We start from the raw sequence: 19,542 nt of genomic DNA, 5'->3' as shown, positions 1-19,542 counted from the left end.
CACCTCTGTATTTTAGTCTCCTCTGAAAGTATAGTGCTGATGGACACAAGAAATATCAGGAAATATATATCCTGTTCTATGTTCTGTTCCACTGTTGTGTTTTTTTTCTTTTTTTTGGAAAGAAATATGATCTAGTGCCAATAGGCAGACTAATAGGGAAATCCAAAGACTTTGAAAGTTTGGCATTTGGTTGAAGAGGCAAGTGGAAGGGACTCTGGGAAGGAACATGTGCAAGAACATTGTAATAGGGAAACTGGAAAGTTATTAACGAGAAAAACAGAATGAATTTACAAGTACAGGTGGCAGTAGGACAGTGAGATGATTTCAGCTATTAGAGAAACCAAACATTTCATGCAAGCCAGGAGCTGCTTGTATTAGGAAAGGGTAAGGATTTATGAGTTGATATTTAGAAACATTGCTTGAGAAATTCCTGTGGGAATCTGTATGGTTTGTGCATGAAGTAAAATGAAAGGTATGTAAGGAAAGGCTATACCTGGAGAGGGACAGAGGTGGAAAATATGTCTGAGATTGTGGGGTTGGGATACTCTATCTGAGCCTAAAAGGAATGACCTCTGAATACCTACATGATGTCTGGGAGAGCCAGTGGAAGGAGGTCTGACAGCAGTTCAGGGACAGATCCCTGCACAGGTGAAATGTATCTGTCTGGGCGTATCCCCCTCCTAGTGTACACCTCAGTATAATCTGCTGGATTGCTTTTTCCTGTAGCCACTAATTTGTGTTAGAGAGCAGCCCCACTACTTGTGCAGCTCCACTGGTTGCACACCCCACATGATTATATCAGGTCAGAGTCTTATTTAAACTATAAAAAGCTATAGAAAGCTCAAGTACTGAAGAAGGAAGATGTGAAAAAGGCAAAGGTTCAGCAAGGTTAGGGACATGAGGCAGAGTAAAATAAACTTAAATTTAAGGGAAGTATAATAAACTCAATACAGAAAAAAGGATGATGGGAAAACAGAGAGTGAAATATAGAACAACACTTTACACAGAACAGAAAAAAATATTGAACTATCATTGAGTAGATGCAGGAAAGAAATTAGAAACAGGGGTTTTATGCAATCCTTGTATCCAAGGGTAGTGTGTGTGTGTGTGTTTGTGTTAGAAATAGGATATTTCATTAGAAATCTTTAGAGGCAATCACATGTTTCTCCTCTAAGTATAGTGTCTTCTTTTTGTTTCAAAAATATCCCATACACAGCTTTGACCCCAGTATTTAGGTTTTCCATTTTTGCCATATCTTTAGTCTTTTTTTAGCTCTTCTTCAAGGTTGTTCCAGCAGGTACCATTAAATAATAATACCTACCACACATTTTAGATACAGTTTGGTTTTCTTTGTTGATACCTGTGTTGCTAACTTATTTCCTCTGTTCCCTGAACTTTGCACTAGTAGTGTTTACATAAATTCAAAGACTCTTTGTATTCTGTACTAGAAGTTTCTAGGTCCACTTTGCAAAAAGTTTATCCTTTTGTTCTCACTCTCCCCCTTACTCTGGGTAGCAACAATGATCATGAAAAGAACTTAATTTAAACCCTTAACTGAAAAAATAATAGCAAGTAAACTAAAGAATCCCTCTCTTTGTTCAAGGACAGTCCGTCAATGAAGGTGCTCAACAGAATCAGTGCAGAGTACTTCCTTTATATATTCACAACATCTGATGCTTATCTTTCGCCTTAAAATTAGTATTTAGTGAGGCTGTTTCTCCAGGCAGCCTGTATCTGTGTGTTGTGTACTTCAACAGTGAATTGATCTAACGTTTCATTTATTTTCACCAAGGCAAGTGCATTTTTCTTATGAGGCTATTAGTTAAAACTACCAGAACAAATTCTCCCGTTCTCTGGTAGGAACAGTTCTATTAATTATAAGTATAGTCTATACTTCAGATATGCAGAGTTCAAACTTCTCACAATCCCTGTGGGAAAAACATACACTTGCTTTTGCTTTAAGTAGCAACTTTACTGTTGCATCATTTTATTTTGCTAAATATGAATGTTGTTCTCAAGCTTTTTGAAAATTTACACATAGGTAGTGTTGAATATTAAAATACTCTCTTTTGAGTGGATTTAAACAACTGGGCTTGAGTCATGAAAAGTTCCATTTTAACAAAGCACTCAAGCACATACTATTGACTTTGATGAGATTAGAAGCTTAGAAACAAACTTCAGGGATAAAATATTCCCTAATTGTTTTAGGTGTTTTAATTCACTACTGGTTTAATTACGATCTTTTTTCTCTTTCCATATCAGTACTGCTAGCCTATCATTGCTATTGTACAAAGCTGAAAACATAGCTGTGTCCAGTCTTTAGAAAATCTTAATGGTATCTCTTGATACTTCTGGTAGATACAGTAAATTGAAAGGTGAGAGTTGTTTGAACATCCATTTAAAAAAACAAAATCCATGGAGTGTCACTGTGGTATGAATCTATCTGAAATATTAATGTTGTTCATTTATATATGCCTTATATACTTGGATAACAACATCACAAAATATTGCTCATCATTCAAAACATGATGGCTGATATGAGCTTGCCATATGTGTACAAAGGTGAGCTGTATAATTCACTTCTAGTAGTATTAGAGGTTAATTGAAGCATATTCTTTACAAACAGGAAATGCTGGTATGTTGAAATGAAAAGTTTTCACCAAAATATGTTGATGCCAGTCTGTAATTATCCTCATAACCAGTAGACTGTATAGCTACTCTTTCCCTCATCCAACCAGTATTTAGGTATATTTGAAAGGAAACCACTTCTTATTTATAAACTTGAGAGATGTTCTCCAGAAGTAGCCTAGAGATATGAATAGGTCAATTTTACAGAGTAGCTCACTTCAATAACAGACAATTTATACAACTGAATGCAAGATCATGCAGCAACTCAACAGTGTTCATACAGACAAGCCAGCGTGCAGATCTGGATTGAAGGATTACTGAATGTACTTTTCAGTGTGACATTGTCCTTGTGGAATATTAAGACAAATTAATCACAGTGGTGGTCGTGAGAAGTTGTTATTATCATTTTAGTGTGCCCAATCCTGGAACATATTATGGTACAAAATGTTTAAATAAACGTTCTCTAAGAAGGCTGGTGACATATTTTAAAAGTTTCTGAAAAGAGATACAAGAACAGCACAGTTTGGAATACTTTTCTAATGTAAGATTAAAACAGTTTAGCTTGTAAAAAGCAGAGAGGTTTAGAGGTGTCTTTAAACACGTTCATGATGGAAACAAGATTGTGAAGTTAAGGTAATTTTTTAAATAAATAGAGGTAGTAAATTAGCAAGTCTGCAACCTGATAAAAGAGGAATTCAGAATAGAAAAAAAATCCTACTTTGAAGCAATTAAAAGATGGAAACAACTAAAGAATAAACAAGACTCACTATATAAAGTCTTTAAATCTAGGTCAGCTTTATGTTCTGGGTTTGATCCAGAAGCTGCTTGGTAAAATTTGATGAGATGTAAGATTCAGAACTTCAAATCAATGGTGACTCCAGTGTTAAAACATGTGAATCTATAAACCCACAATGTTTTATCGTGATATATTCAGCTACAAAGTTAAAGCTGTTTACTTTCACAGAAAAGCAGTAGATTGACCTTACAAACATTAGATTGGCTTACAAGCTCACAGAGTTGAAAACCACATATATCATAACAGTAAGGAATAAAGATCTCACAAATGTAGTCTTTACCACACTTCTATTGCCAGTTTGAACACTGCAGCATTTTAGGAGAGTGTTGTGATGGGATATGACATCACTGTAGTTTTAGATCCTGGTTTTACTGAGACATGTTTGATTATGTTAATTAATCTGGTATTCTCAGTACATAGGATTCCCCAGGATGTAATTCATTCAAGTGTGAAACCCCAGAGGCTTTGACCTATTACTAAACACAAAACTACAAATAGAATAAACTTTTCTTGCTAAACACAATCCTGAAATAGAGAGGCCAACTTTAAAATATAGGAATAAAGTCACCAGAAAGAAAAATATAGTTATTTAGTATACCCCAATCAGAAACAAAAGGCTTAGTAATGTATTTAAGTCTCTGAAAATAAAGTGTTGAGTCTGTATAAGAGCATTTGCTGGTTTTCTCCATAAGAAATGTAGGCGCTAACCACAAGGTTGTAACATAACATTCTTCAAAATATTTTAGCTCAAAAGTAAGTCTTGGAGTAACTAAAATAAATAGACTTTTAAGTCTGGTTTTCTTAACTGTTGGCTGTTGCATTTAATTTCTGGATGCATACAAAGAAATTGTTTCTACTTCATGGTTAATTAAGTTATCAGTCTTTTAACAAATTGAGATATGACTAACAGATTGCATGCATTTTTCTTCAGATATTTTTTTTTTTCTCAAGCACCTTCTATCTTAAGCCTTAATTCTCTTAATTCAGATGTAGTTCCAGAGTTCCAGTGGCAACTGATGTTCTACCCACCATGTACTTTAGATCTGTGCTAAACTATATGAGAAGCTATAAACCACTCTGGGGAGTGGTTTATAGTAGTAGCAGAAATTTAAATGCAGAAGATGATCTATATTTTATTCTCCATGCCAGAGCTCATCCAATATTAATAAATGGTATATTTCAGAGTAATAACATGTACATATCAACTGTGTATACAGTGGAATTTGGAAAGTATAGTGATACAGGGAGAAAAGATTTGAATCTTCAATGAAAAACCCACAGTATTGTAAATAACAGGTCTATACATTCAGATACCACCCTGAAATTGTCTATGTGGAAATATAACATTATTATTAGATATTAGTCGTTATGCTTACAAAATAAGCATATACGAAGACAACTAAGCAAGCATATAAATGCAGTGTAAATTTGTACTCCATAAGCAATCATTACTGAAAAGAAGTGACGAGGTGAGACTGATATGTTTATGTTCACTGTAGTGTCTTAACTGCCTTGCAGCAAAATCTAGTCTTTTCTTTATCTGCAGAATTTCTGTCAGATAATGAGAGTCAATGGGAAGGTAGTATTTCCTCTATGTTTTACAGAAAAGAACAGACTCAATAGTGGTCTGAAATAGGGTCAGAAATGCCTGTGAACTGTTGTGTACAGAGTCCCATCAAAAGCAGAAAGATTTTCCAACTGATTTAATATTTTGTTATTAGCTCTGTTTATTAATCAGTGCTTCAATCTATTAAACTCTAGCTCAAAGTAAGAGAACTGTTCTGCTGGAGTCAGCAGCCCTGTGAATGTTTTGCTGGCTCAAGCCTCAAAGGAGACTTCCTGCTAGTTAGTGGGCTCATCTCTCTTTTTTTTTGTTTTGTTTTCTGGTTTTGTTTGTTTGTTTGTTTGTTTGTTTAATTTAATTGCTCCTCATAATCATAGCAGAACAAAGCTTAAATATCTAGACTAGCCTGACATTTCCCAGTGTGCAACTTTAAGTTTCTTCTATTTTTTGGAATGTTGTTTTTTTTTCTTTGCCCGTGAGATAGTTTTGCACACAAAAAATGAACTGTGAGAAGCAAATTGTACTTGTATAAATTGAATGGGGTTTGGTGCTCGAAATATGATTGTTTGCATGTATAAAGCATAGTACGGGTTGAGTCATTTTAATGATACAGCTGAAAATGTGTGCGTCATGCAATGAGTGGAATTATTACAACAATACCACAGTGTTTTATATTTTAGGCTGTCTTGATGTTTGCTTTAGTGGCAGGGGTTTAGATATGACATTTTCAAAATCTGCTCGTGTTGGACTACCTTTGTTTTTATTGGAGTATTTTACAGTAGAAATAAAACAAAACAAAAAACCCCAATGTTTTAAAATAAGCACTTCTCAGTGTCCACCAACAAATGCAGCAAAGTCATAGGGACAGCAGGTGTATGGAAGGAATTGAAGGAATAGAACATGGGAGCCCAGATTTTCTCATCTTGCCATACTTTACACCAGTTTTCTCATTCGTCTTGGACAGTGTACAGATTTTGCAGCATGTTCTGAAAGCTAACAAGTACAGGTATGCTTTTAGAGAGTGAATTCTCAAGACACAGATCAAAGTGGAAAATCTCTCACTAACTGTACTCTCTCTCTGGAAGCTGACTCTGGAGACATTAGGTTTAGTCCACATCTATTGATATTTTAAGTAATCGCACCCTGAAAAATCATCCACAGTTTGACAAATATAAGCTATATTGTAAAAATATCTGACTCTTTTTCTGCTGCTGCTCCTAGAGAGGTAGTATCTCACTACTTTGATGAACAGAATATCTTTTCAGATTTCAAACCCTGGCAAGTTTAAATTCACATACAGTTTTCTGTTTGATTGGTTGGGGTTTGTGTTTGTGTTTTGTTTGTTTGTTTGTGGTTTATTTTTTGGGTGTTTGTTTGATTGGTTTGGGTTTGCTTTTTATTTGTTTGTTTTTGTTTGTTTGTTTATTTTGGTTGTTTTAAACCCAATATTATTTCTTTCCTTCCTTTGTTTTTACCTCAGGAAATGCATTTGCCAAATGAACCAAGCTCTTCCAGTCTCCTGAGTAGCTTTTCTCACCTTTTCTTTACTTTGAATTTCTCTTTCACAAAAAATAAAATGCATTATTCTGCATAAGGTCAGCTCAGGGCTTTACAGAATGGCACTAGTGCTTGCCTAAAAAAATAACTTTTCCAATACATGAGGAAGTACTAAGAGAATTTTCTGGACATACGCAGTGTTCGTTTGGAACCAAATCAAAGAAAATAAACAAAAATATCCCTGTTCATATGTTTTGGACCTTCTTGTTAGATTTTATTTTAAATGTCTTGCTTATCTTGATCCTTCATTTATGTTCTTCAGAGCTCATGAAATCTACCAGATTAATTCACTTTTAACTTAAAACAATTTATCAATAATTTCAGTACATTCTGAAATGCACTGTAGCGATCAGTAAACAATCATAACTCAAGTCAACATATAAAACTCCAGGGTTAGACTTCTTGGTGCGATGTAGCTATGCTGTTTGGTTTGATGCCAGTTTTAGTGTCCGTATAAATCTTTTATTGAGTTTCCCAGTAGCAAAGCAGGGCAGCCAAGGCTCTCTCGTATGTCCCTGCTCTATCTGCAGTCATGTCAGGACAAACATGCCTAATGTGCAGAACTGGGGACACGTTCTTTCATTGCTTTAGCCACTACTTGCTGTTTTGGTCTACTAAAAACATTAGCCCAAGTGTGGGTAGATACACAGATGCTGCTACAGTTTGATAAGGTTGACAGCAAAGTGAAAAGGGGGTCAGCATGCAAAAGCCATGGGGCCTGTTTCTTTCAATGCATATTCAAAATTGCAGAAATGGCAGTTCAGCTGTGTAATGGCCTTCAACCCTTAGTGTTCCTAATACTTCACGATTCATTAACTGACTTTAATTTATGTGATGTATTTCAAATGACTGGGAATTCTAAGTAGGCAAGGAGTAAAATTTCAGGCCTCTCAATGACTACCCTGAATGGTGTGGTCCTGTACACTCATGTCAGGGTCCTAAGTGCACTAGTGGGCATTAATGACCCTGACACAGCCTCATCTGGGGCCTCCAGCCACACTGAACATCAGGAGGGATGTAAGATTGCTATCACTTTCTCTCTTTTTCCCCACCTTTTACTTAATAAACTCATTAACCAGATTTAAGTGTTAGTGCCTTTCTTACTGAGATCCCAAAAGACCCAGCACCTCCTCAGTGCAGAACAACAGTGCATGTGGGCCCAGGAGCCCCATTTAAGCTCAAGACTGAGCAGTGTTGTAAGTGTACCATTTTCCAGCCCTGTCTCTTGCTGATTCAGGCTGGACCTGTGTTGTAGCCTTTCCTTCAGTCCCCTCTTTGGCCCATCTCCTGCTGCCCCTTGATGGATCTCCCCACTGGACCTGGTTCACCCCTTCTCGTGTCTGGTGCTGTCAGTGGACGCCTCCCCTCCAGGGTCAGCCAGCCTCTGCAGCTCCCTGACACCTTGCTGTCCATGTTGCTAGAAACCTGTCAGCTCCTGGATAAATGAAAAGTCTCTGTTAAAAGTGGATATGACAAGCTCCTGTTCTCACATGGTGGTGCTTTACACCTACTTTGATCCTACAAAAGGCCAGGCTGTGAAGACTCAGCGACAGTGTATACAGCTCGTTGTACCCATGTCCATACTTTGATGATTTAAAGAAATATTCTATTGATGGCAACTTTCAAATAACATGTTCTCCATTGGCTTATTCTTCTCATGTCAGCTTCAACAGTATAGATTCGTGCCTAATTTTCAAACTAGAAGTATTAAACAAATTGCTATGTCTGACTGAATTTATTTTTTTCAGTGCTAATACATAATTATTAATACAGAAATGTATAATACAAAAATATATTAATTTAAGTACATTATTCTTCTGATTTGAATGCTGATATACTGTTCATACAGACACCATACGCAATCACACTCTATTGATTCCTGATACTACTTTTTAAAAACTTTAATAAATGTTATGTCAAAGTAGAAACAAAATTTAAGGTGATTATACAAAACGTTTAAAATTCGTAAACATCCTAAAGCAAAAACGTATTTATCTCTTATAAAAGAAGAGTTTTGAGAAAAACTCCTGATAAAGTACTTTAAAAAACCCCCCACTTCTGGGGGTGTGGGAGGGAAATGTCTCCAGATTATTTCTTTTCAACCACAGCCCCCACTCCTCTGCTGTAATTCAAACTTCAGACAGAGACCAGTGCAACTACAGGCAGAATCAGACATTCAGCAGGTGAATTAACTTATTCAATTAAGCTCTTAACAAGGCAACTAGAAAACCTGCACTCAGCTGCTGCTCCTTTCTTTACATTTGGAAGAACACATGAGATATGTTCTGCTGCCTTAACTTGCAAAAGAGGTGCAGTTACCCAGAAAGGTAATTAACAGATCATTTTATGGTTTTGTTTACTTGTTTTTTAAGTATTTGTATTTATAAATATATATATATTAATTAAATGCTTCCTGTTGCTGGGCTGCTTTTTGTTCCTTAGGAATAGGGTTCTTTGAAATTACAATAGTATGAGGTAGCTTTCATTGAATGCTTTGTTTTTTATCCAATGAGCATTTTTTGGCTACTGGCACTTGCTATGTATGGTAATGATTTTTAAGGTAGTAAAGCTTAATATGGTTGGTGGCTTGTTGTTTCTTTGTGCTTCTCTGACAAATTCTAGGGATGCCTTGAAATCTTGAAAAAAATCCTATTCTAGCTTTGGATGGTAAGGAATGGTTCAGTTGTTTCATGTCTGCACCTGTATGTTTCTTAAGTAGAAAGGCTTTAGAGAAAGTCTCTGCTTTCCTGTAATTTTTTTCTTTCTATTCCAGTTTTTAACGTATTGTGTAGAGGCAAAGAGGCAGTACCAAAGGGAGGGGAGTCTATGCTGGCAATATTTAGCTGGCGCAGGTGATTATCTGACTTCCTGCATTGCTATTGTTTCCTTGATTGCTTGTTTCATTATATGAATTTTCAAATCACTCTGCCTCCTAACTCAGACTTTTACTGTCACAGATATGGCAAGAGGAAGTAAATACCAAAAAGGGCTTGTGATATGGCTGTTAGCTGGTGTTAGTATAGCATTTCCAATATCAATAGTGGTTTTGTTGCTATATTTTTGAATTGTTTCTAGGAGTTTTTTGGCATTACTTGTCTTTCTTTTACTCTAAATGAAGAATGTTTAGTTTACTCCACTTCCAGCCTCAGTGCAAATAATATGAATGTGGAAGTGGCCATAAGTTCAAGGAGCGTTGATCACTGATCTGATTGCAACAAAGATGAAAGTGGTATCAGAGTGCATAACCTGTACAACTAAACCAGTTGGTTGTGGATATGTGTGTACTTACGTATTTCTGCCTAACAGTAGCTAGATAGCGAGGAAAGATTGTTTCAATAAATGACCACAGGATTTCTTTAGAAGTTCCAGTTGAACAGTCAGTATTTCTTACATGTATGCTGATTATGCATGTGAAGCATCTCCCCTTCAAAGCATCTAGAAACAACTGAATCTCATCAAATTGATTCTTAGGATATTTTAAGTGAATAAAAATTTTGCTGCCAGTTTATCTCCAGTACCTGTATTCTGATTTGGTATAGCAACTGTTCTCTTGTTAAATGGTTTGATTACAAAAACCCTGAATTTTATGCTCTTAGACGCTTCAGCAGCGGGAGGTCAGAGTGACATGCAGACACTTACCAGTAGGAGGCTGGAGTGACGACCCTGCTCTGGGTTGTAGTCAAAGTACAGGTGGAGATGTGGCAGTTTGTACAGCCTAGCTGTAGATATTTTATTTCTTTTGTATTTTCTTAACTGTTACATGGCCTGAATCAGGTAGGTGTATTTGTGCTTTGAATACACATGTATAGATACACATATAGCATGTACTTAAATTTGGCATAGTATTAAGTTCTGTCTGAAATATGATTTTAAAACAATGAAAACCTGATCTTGAATTAATGATTGATCATATTCATAACTTGGTTTCAAGTATTTATTTTTCTGTTTTGTTGATGTGATATGGAGTGGAGGCAATTTTAGAATTTGCAGGTTCCTTTTTTGACATAATCACAACATTAAATTAAAGAGTCTTCAGAAGGAGAAAATGACAGTGAACCACAAAAACATGTTCCCTTCAGTAAAATATATTTCACATATTAAAGTTAACATTCCTGGCTGCATCTTCAGTTTTACATAGCATGAATTTCACTTCAACTACAGATGTGAAGCTGATGTGGAACTAAGACTTTATTTCATTTATTAATAAATTAAGCATACAAGCTAACTTAGATGAAGAATTTTGGAAAACAGCAGATACTGCATGGAAAATTTACAGAAGTGTGTTCCTTCCTTTGTAGTAAAATCATTAAATAGCATAAATTTACAGTGAAATTGAGATTTTTATTTCAACAAATGTTTTTCTAGGGTGAGAAACCACAGTGCCTTCATGAAGGTTTTACATGAATAGATAAAACGAAGCTGGGGACTTATCAATATAACCACTTCAAGAGGATAGCTGCTGGGAAATGGAGGAGGACTATTTGTCCCAGAATCCCACTCAGGTCAAGCATGTGTTTCTGTAGTCAGAAACTATCTGTTTTGCTGTTAAGTAGATTCTTGCAAAATGCTGGCATATGATTAACCCTGTGCTACTGTGCTGTGGAAGTGTGCCCTGCTGCATTAGCTACCTGGTGTGTGGTCACTCAGGGTGGTATTTCAGAGTGTGTTTGTGAGTGGCATGGTTACAACAGTGAGACTCCATAGGCTGCATTTTACTGTAACTTCAACACTTTGGCTAATGGACATGGAGCCAAAAATTTCTTAAAGTTTCTAATTTTGTAGGTTCGTGGACTATGCTATCCTTTAGGATGCTCTGGGACAGGAAGATAAAGGGGGTCAGTGGAAATCTGTAGCTTTATGTGCTCATCTTGGAGTTCTTGTACTATTAAAATGCCTAGTTATTCAGGGAGAAACATCGTCTTTCTGCATCTACAAAAGAGAATGCCTGAAGTGGAGCATAATGCATGTTGGCAAGATGGCAAGTTCCTATGTATTTAGTAGTTTTAGCCTTACTGGAATTTGGAAATGATGAAAGCAAGCTTTGACTGAGATGCCTGAGGAATGGGAAATCGTAATTCATTGCTATACCTTATGTATACTTTTGAGTAGACTTCACAGATCTGTTCTGAAAGTGTGGAAATACCTCTTGTGATTATCAGTTGCCTTTGTGCAGGTAAGGGGGAGAAGTAGTTATTGTTTCCATTTAGGAAGTATGTTGGGGAAGGGAACGGGTTTTACTGCAAATGGAGTTCACTGTGAGGTTAAAAAAAGAGAAAAGGGCGTATTTTGCTACCATAGGTATTGTTATAGGATAAAGGATTTATATCAATAAGGAAAACTAGCTGATACGTACAATCTCTAGCTGGCAACTGCTTCTAAGGTTTCTTGTAAAACATGATTTGGTTGATTTATAGGAGAAGAGGATGTATATTTTATATACACACCCCCACGCCCCTCACAAAAGATGTATTTTGCATGCCCACACACCTCAAAGAATTTCATTTGGAACAGAGAAAGGTGGTGCTTAAGAAGTCACAACTACTGACTCTGATGAAGCCGTATTTAGTTGTTCCTTACCTGATGTTCAAGTCTTCTGAAGGAAAAAGAAAGTGTATTTTGTCATTAGCTTGCCTTTTATGGGTTATTTCAACCACTTCCTCTCTGTCCATGAGAAGACTACCTATATGTTCCTGGGGTAATTCTCAGGGAGAACTTTTTAATGCTTGACCACTTCTCTTACTTTTTTTTTTTTGTTTTTTTTTTTTTTTTTAAAATAGTCTCTGTGTTATCTGCTTGTCAAGCTAGAGTAATTCCTTTCACAGACCAGAGAAGATTTAATGTGCATCTTCTTATGACTCCAGCTTGGTCTCAGACAAATTTTAAAGTGTGTGTGTTTAAACACCTCATTAGTGATGGCATTTACCTAGGAGAATCAAGTCCATCCTCTGCTCAATGGTGTGGCCTGCAGCACCATTCAACAGTCAGTGTTGGTTGGTTTTTGGTTCACCTGTGTGACGGGAGCCTGGACTAATTCATAGCCTCAAGCGACTGGAATGCATTGCTGGGAGTAGTAACCAACATGAGTAGGAAAGAGGAAGAGGGAAACAGATGAGATTCTGCAACTGTTCTGCAGATTAGCACTCTGTATGTTGACCAAATTGTGTCTTGCGTTTTCAGAAGAGATGAGGGACGGAAAACTTCTCTCTCATCCTGACTGAATTGACTGAGAGACAGGAAATAAAAGGATTATGTGGTTTATATAAACTGCAGCAAAAATAGGAGACTGCCAAATAGTGGTAGAACAGCTGCTATATGTATTTGTTTAAGGACAGAGTGGTGTGACATGTTTCTGTTGACCTAAGCAACTTCCTTCATTGGCCAATGCCTTGGTTCCATTTGTATACTAACTGCAATATCTTTTGGAGTATCAAGTTTCTTTGTTCTGAATTACATTCCTGGTATGTCTTAGCGGTTTTGTTTGTTTGTTTTTGTTCCCCCCCCCCCGCCCCGAAAAGCAGAACATGAAGCAAGTCTATTCCATTCACAGACATAGGCATATAGGTTCAGATTCAATTGAAACTGTCAAAAGCATAGGGGAATGAGGGTGCATTGTTATTATGTCTTTCAATACTGCAGTTTCACTTTGAACCCTGCACAGTTCTAGAGATACTGGAAGAATTAGTGAGACCAATTTATCATCACTGGTTCAGTTTGATTATGTATAAGTGGTATTTCCATTCTTAATTCTCAGTAATGGTGCTTCTTGCTGAAAATGTCGTCCAAATATGAGAAATATGCCTGTAGTTCTACTGGATGTAAGTTTTTGGAACAGATGAAACCCTCATGGATCAAGTTCAAACCCATTCATATTTAATGATAGGGAGCTGTGGTCTGTATGCAGAAATGATGTTGAAGAGTGATTTGTACTTTAAATCTTTAAATGTGTAGAGCTCAAAGAGTTTCTGGCTGGTGAGTAATCCTGTAGTGGGTTTTTGTGACCTGTTCCTTAGAATAAAAAGTTGGATGAAAAACTGCAGTACAGATGTATATAGCCTTGCATTACAAATGTAGTGTGTCAGTTCACCAGTCAGCATGTCTGGCAATATGAAGCCTTTTACCAAGGGAACAAGAGTGCAGTAAGAGCAAAAAGTAAATTAAGCTGCTGGGCCTCAGTAAGGTTAGAATATGGCCTTCAGAAGTTGAAGATTGAAACTGATGCTATCAACAGTTCTGGTCTTGTCTCTGTGGCACTGCTTTGTACCACTTTTGGGAAAATAGAATGAAATGCGCAAGCCAGCAAAGGACTTGTTTATTATTTCTCAGAACAACATAAGTGTTTCATCAAAATTCTTTGGAGATAGTAATGCTCTCTAATCTGGAGAATGTGTATAGCTGTTTTAAAAATCTGTTGTATAGTATTGCTATTTTATTTTTTATTGACCAAATATAGATGTGAGATCCATCCAGCTTACAACCCTAATGATTGATGTAAAGAAGAAATCACATCTGTGAGACATCAATAAAAAATACAGAACATTCAAGTAAGCCTGACCTGTTGGAAATATTACCGATTTTTTAACAAATGTCAAGATAACTCTGCTAGAGGGAGGTCTAAAATATTTCTTCTGTATAGAAACCTCTTGGGAAAGATACCTTTTTCAACAAAAGCTTTTAAGAATGGTTGAACTGTTGAAGCTTTTAAGACATCTTTATCAGCAGATAAGGCAACAAAACATAAAAACTACACTGCTACCTCCAATTAGTTTGAACAGCATTCAGCAGCAAGAGTAATAGAAAAAATTTGATATAATTCAGGAGCTCTGTTTGCACAAATGGAAAAAAAAGAAAAAAGCTTTGCGCTTCCATCACAAAGAAGTGGTAATGCAAATTATGTGTAAAACAAATCCAAACTAATTCATAGTGGATTCTTGAAAGCATCTCAATTTTTTATTTCCTCAGGCATTAGGAAATTGCTTACTTGTTTTACAATCTATTTCAGTATCTCACAAAGATTAACAGTGACTCTAGCAAACTCTGAGGTTTAAGTGTGTGAATATCACAAAAAAAAATTGCTTAAAAATAAGATGCAAACATTTTTGTGTTCCAAATATCTGAGCAATGTCTAACAAGAATCCAGGGTTCAACTATGATGGTTATTTTTCTTTTAATGTGAAAACATCAGGCAAAGCATTTTTATCATAATGCTGTAGCGGGAGCAGAAAGAGGAGGACAGCTTTAGAATTGTATTTAGGCTTAATGTGGCAGTTGTGCTTTTACTGTTATGTTTTATTTAAATTATTGTATTTAAACTTGCTGAAATGTGAGATCAAACAGTGTGCTTTGAAAAAAAACCTTAAATTCAGTATAACCAGCATGACCCTTGTTTCACAGTGCTCTTTTATAAGGTAGTACATTTTGGCTTATTACTTCAGAAAAATGTTTTCTAATTATCATGCATGCCTAGATACCTGTGAAAGCCTGCTTTGAATAAGTGAAGGCCATTAGGTGAAACAAATGTAAAACGCAAAAGTGTTGGGTTACTGGAACTAATAATGAAGCTACATGGTGGCTATTGGCAATAGTTTGCCATAATATCCTCTATGGGAATGATGCACATGTAGATTACATTCTGATGTTAAATACAGTGCAGACATCTTGCAAAGTTGTCCGGCGGGAAATAAACTTCCCTCAGAAACTATGGACGATTTGGGGCCTGGCATTACAGTGGATCATACTTTTCCAGCCACAGGAAGGGTAAAAGTCAGTTCCTGGAAACACTGTCTCTGAAAAGAAGTTATTAGCAAGTAGCTTGTCTCAACAAAAGTGCAAGTACAGTAAGAGAGAGCTCCCTGGCCTTGTTTTTCAACATGGCATTCAAAAATGTTTTCAAGAAAAAAATGTTGTACATAAATATCTCAAACAAACAAACCCTATTATTTACTGGAAGAAAGCAAACAGGAACAGAATGATGTGGATATCACAGTATAAAATAAAGGGTACCGGGAGGAACCTCCTCAGGGTTGTGGGAGAGTTCCTGTTACTGACAGTTTTCAAGGTACGATTGGTCAGACAATCTCACCTAACCCCCCTTTCCTATGAAAGGTTGGACTAGATGTTCTATCAAGGTCCCTTCTAGTCTGGGCTAGTCTATAATTCCTATGAAATCAGTAATTTTTACAAGATTTTTGTTGAACTGGAGATTGTGCTGACTGTTCTCAGATGTTGATCCTTCTTGTCAGTGACTTCTGAAGAGTTTGTGTTTATTGCTGTTCAGCTGAGGCTAGAGTGTTTCTTTTTTTGTGTTTTTTTTTGTTTTGTTTTTTTTTTTTTTTTGTGGCTTTTTTTTTGTTTTTTTAGCTAAAACTGTCAAACTCAACCCTAACTTAAGACCACTGACAACTGAATACCGTGTTTGAGATCAGCCACCTTCCAGACAGTGAAAAAAACTACAAACTGTCTGCTGTGTGTTAGCTCTATTTGTTTATGGAAAAGATTGGATTATTTCTGTTGTCTGACTAGCTCCAAAACAGGGCTCTTTTGCCAGGGCAATGTTGACTAGACCTCCTTGCTAGTTCATCAAAATAATTGAGACCCAAAAAGCTTTTACTTGAGATGAAGTGAATCCAGATTAAGCCTGAGAGTGGCCTTCTAAAGCAGCCTGTGATAGGTGAAACTACTTAATGATGAGGGACTCTGTGGGACTCTAATTTAGCATTTTGTGCCAGATGATTTTCCAGATAGTGTTTTTTGATCTCATCATTAACGAAAATTAATTTATACTGTGGTGTTCATGCACCAAACTACTGAGGACACTAAAGAGGCATGAAGCAAGTGCCCCTGCGTTTGTCAGAATGAACTGACCAGGAAGGTAGTTTGTTTTTTTTTTTTTTTTTTTTCTATAGTTTTTCCTCACTGAAGGTGTTACTTTTTCTTCACTGGAAAAGAGAACCTGAAGAAATGATGACTATTGTTTTCAGCTTTCTGTTTATATTAATATATACTTATATATATATATATTAGCAAATAAAGATGTATTTCTGTTAAACATTAAGACAGCCTGTTGAGGAAACATGTAAGTATTTGTACATGTTTCTAATTACATGTTCAGAAGGAAAAAGCATGAATTGGCTTTGTATAAATGTCAACTAGTCCCCTACTTAGCTCTACCTAGCATTCAATAGATGACAGGCAAAGTATATTGGAAAAGTTCAGCAGCAACTGAAAGGTGCTGAATGTGCTGAATTCAATGTAGGAAAACGGCTCTTTGATGGATTGAGTTCTTATTTTCTTTGATGTTACCCTCTCATAAATGAGATTTGTCACTGTATCCAAAAATCTACCAGATTCACATAACTTTCTCAAAGAGGAAACAATGCTGCAATTTTTAATGGCTTATGAGGTCTGTGAAGAGAATTCATAGTACAGTTACATTGGCTTTGCAGCTGAGGGATGAAGGGAGGAAAATGCAAGCAAAAGCCTAAGTGCCTTCACTGTTGTTTGTTCTGGTTGTGGTGGGAGGTGGTTTGTGTGGGTGTTGTTGTTTTGTTTTCCACCCTCAGCATAGTGTAAATGTGTTATAATGCAGTATTTCACCAAGGCCTTACAGAGGCTTCTTCGAAGTCTGTAAAAATTCATGTGCACTAACTCCCTGTGTCCTCAGGAGCTTGTACATGTTGGAGATTGTAAGCGTTTAGCTGTTGTTATTGCTAATTCTAGCGGAGTTCTGACATATGGTGTCACACTTGAGATCACTGGCACCATGTTGCCGAACTGCCAATTTCCAAGTCCTATGTAACAGGGAAAGCTGTTAATGTGTTATGAATTAATAAAATCACTTTAAAAGGACATGGTGTTATCTGAAGTGATTTCTCCAACATGTTCAGATGCTAAACTGTATCTGTGGTGTCCGAGTAGAAACAGAAGTTTTGTAGCAGTACATGTGGATGAAATCACAGCTTCCCACTGGCAGGCAAATGGCATCGGACTTGCAAAATGACCTGGACTGTTGGATCTTCACCTGTTGCAGGTGTTACTGCAGTTTCCAGTTGTAAGGCTGTAAAAGAATTAAAGCAAATTCTTAGCCGGATAGCTGAAATCTTTGCTTTCTTGTTTGCAGAATAGGAAAGCTCTAAGCAGCCTTATGCGAGCAAAACACAATTCCCAGGGCTGTGAAGTATAATGAAAATAATTCAGAGGGATTTGACACTATTGGAAGTTGTCCGGTCCACCCCTGCCCCACTCAGCAGGGCCATAGAGACTGGGTTTCCTCGGACCATATCCACATGGCTTTTGAATATCTTCAAGGATGGAGACTTCACCACTTCTCTGGGCAACCAATGTAGCAAACAAATGCTTGTCAGATATTCTGTGCCAGAACAGGTGCTGTAGGCTGGAAGTTTGTGGAGGTGACTTCTGTGAGTTGCACTGAAAAGCATTTTATTAAAGGTTCTAACAGCCCAGTAACAACTTCTGACTTGTATGGATTAAAAGATGATTTTTTTTTGTTTATACCTATGCCGTTTCCTTGACTTGGCCCTGCTCTACAGTGTATTGTAGAAGACTTGCCTGGGATAGCAGCCCCTTTGCAGAATATCTGAGGAAGCTGTGTCTCTCAAGACATAAACTGACTCAATTTACCTTACAAAAGTCTGAGTTCAACTTGTAAGATACTCACTAATTTTTTTTCAGTCAGTATTTGATGTCTTCATGTACTAAATCTTAGTGTAATCCACTTATACATGATCAAAAAAAATGCTGAAAATAGCAAGTTCTTCTTAAGCCCTACTCTTTCTCCTCCTCCAGCTGATACTGAAAAATACATGATGAAAACAGATACATCTAAGAAATAAAAAAAGAACATCAAACAGTACTAAGAACTGAAATATTTACTCAGAAGCCTGTCCAAAAAAGAGAACTGGCTCCAAGAGATAATTCAAATATATATAATTTTTTTTTGAAGCTAACAAGTATTCTCTAAGTAAAAATATCTTTAAATTAAATTTAAATATTTTTAATTGTTTTCTGTTGCAATGAACAGCTTTTCAAACAAACCTATTTACCAAAAAAGGTACTTGGTAACCTTTAAACTTGAATCCATACACTTAAACATTTTACTTTCTTATTCTTTTTAAGGAATCCCACTGGAAAACTGATTTTGGATATAGAGTATCTAAGGTGCACATAAAAATATTTCCATTATAGGTTGTTTTTTAAAGTTCCACTTCATATTTTGTTGTATTCACATTTTAGTCTTCCTACACATTCAGGAAAGTAACAAACTTGCATACAGTAACATGGATCTTAAATTTGTGATACGGAGATATTCTGTTGAATAGTAAGCTGTGATGTCTATTGTAGTTGCAAACAACAGCTCAATCTTCTTTTGTAACCTTCTCTATTAATAGACAGAACAATGTGGGATTTTACCAGGTGTTAATCCAATACCAATATTGTCTCTTAAATATTTGACTGAACCATGAAGATCTGAGCATAGTATCTTTAATTTTAGAGCAGAAATCTTGAGTTCATGACCACATCTACATGTTATAAAAATGTGTGGCTCTGGAGTATAAGGAAAAATCAACTATGAATGCTTGACATCCTGTGGAAGTAGATAGACTGCTGACTAGGTGTAATAAAAATATTGTTGAGTTCAAGTCCTGAGGACACATGCCTGTAATTCCTCCACAGGCAGCTGATGTTCTGCAGGTAGAACTGTTGTAGCAGGACGTGTGTGGAAACAAACAGTGGGACAGCATGTGTACCCTTTAATGCAATAGTTGCTCTTCTAGCTGAGCTGTATCACTCCACAGGGCTAGAAGGGCCTTGAGGTATTACAGTTACCTACAAATAATATTAATCTTCTGTGGCAGGCTTTACAGGATTTTAATTTTATATATGCATCATAAGAAAATGCACATCTGAGGTGAAACTTCAGTCTTATTTGTTCATGAATATCAGATATACACTGGAATATCCATTAGAAGTTATTCCTCTA

The sequence above is a fragment of the Columba livia genome, chromosome 4 (genome assembly GCF_036013475.1).
Source record: "Columba livia isolate bColLiv1 breed racing homer chromosome 4, bColLiv1.pat.W.v2, whole genome shotgun sequence".
Lineage (NCBI taxonomy): Eukaryota > Metazoa > Chordata > Aves > Columbiformes > Columbidae > Columba > Columba livia.
Note: the sequence above shows the minus strand (reverse complement) of the source record.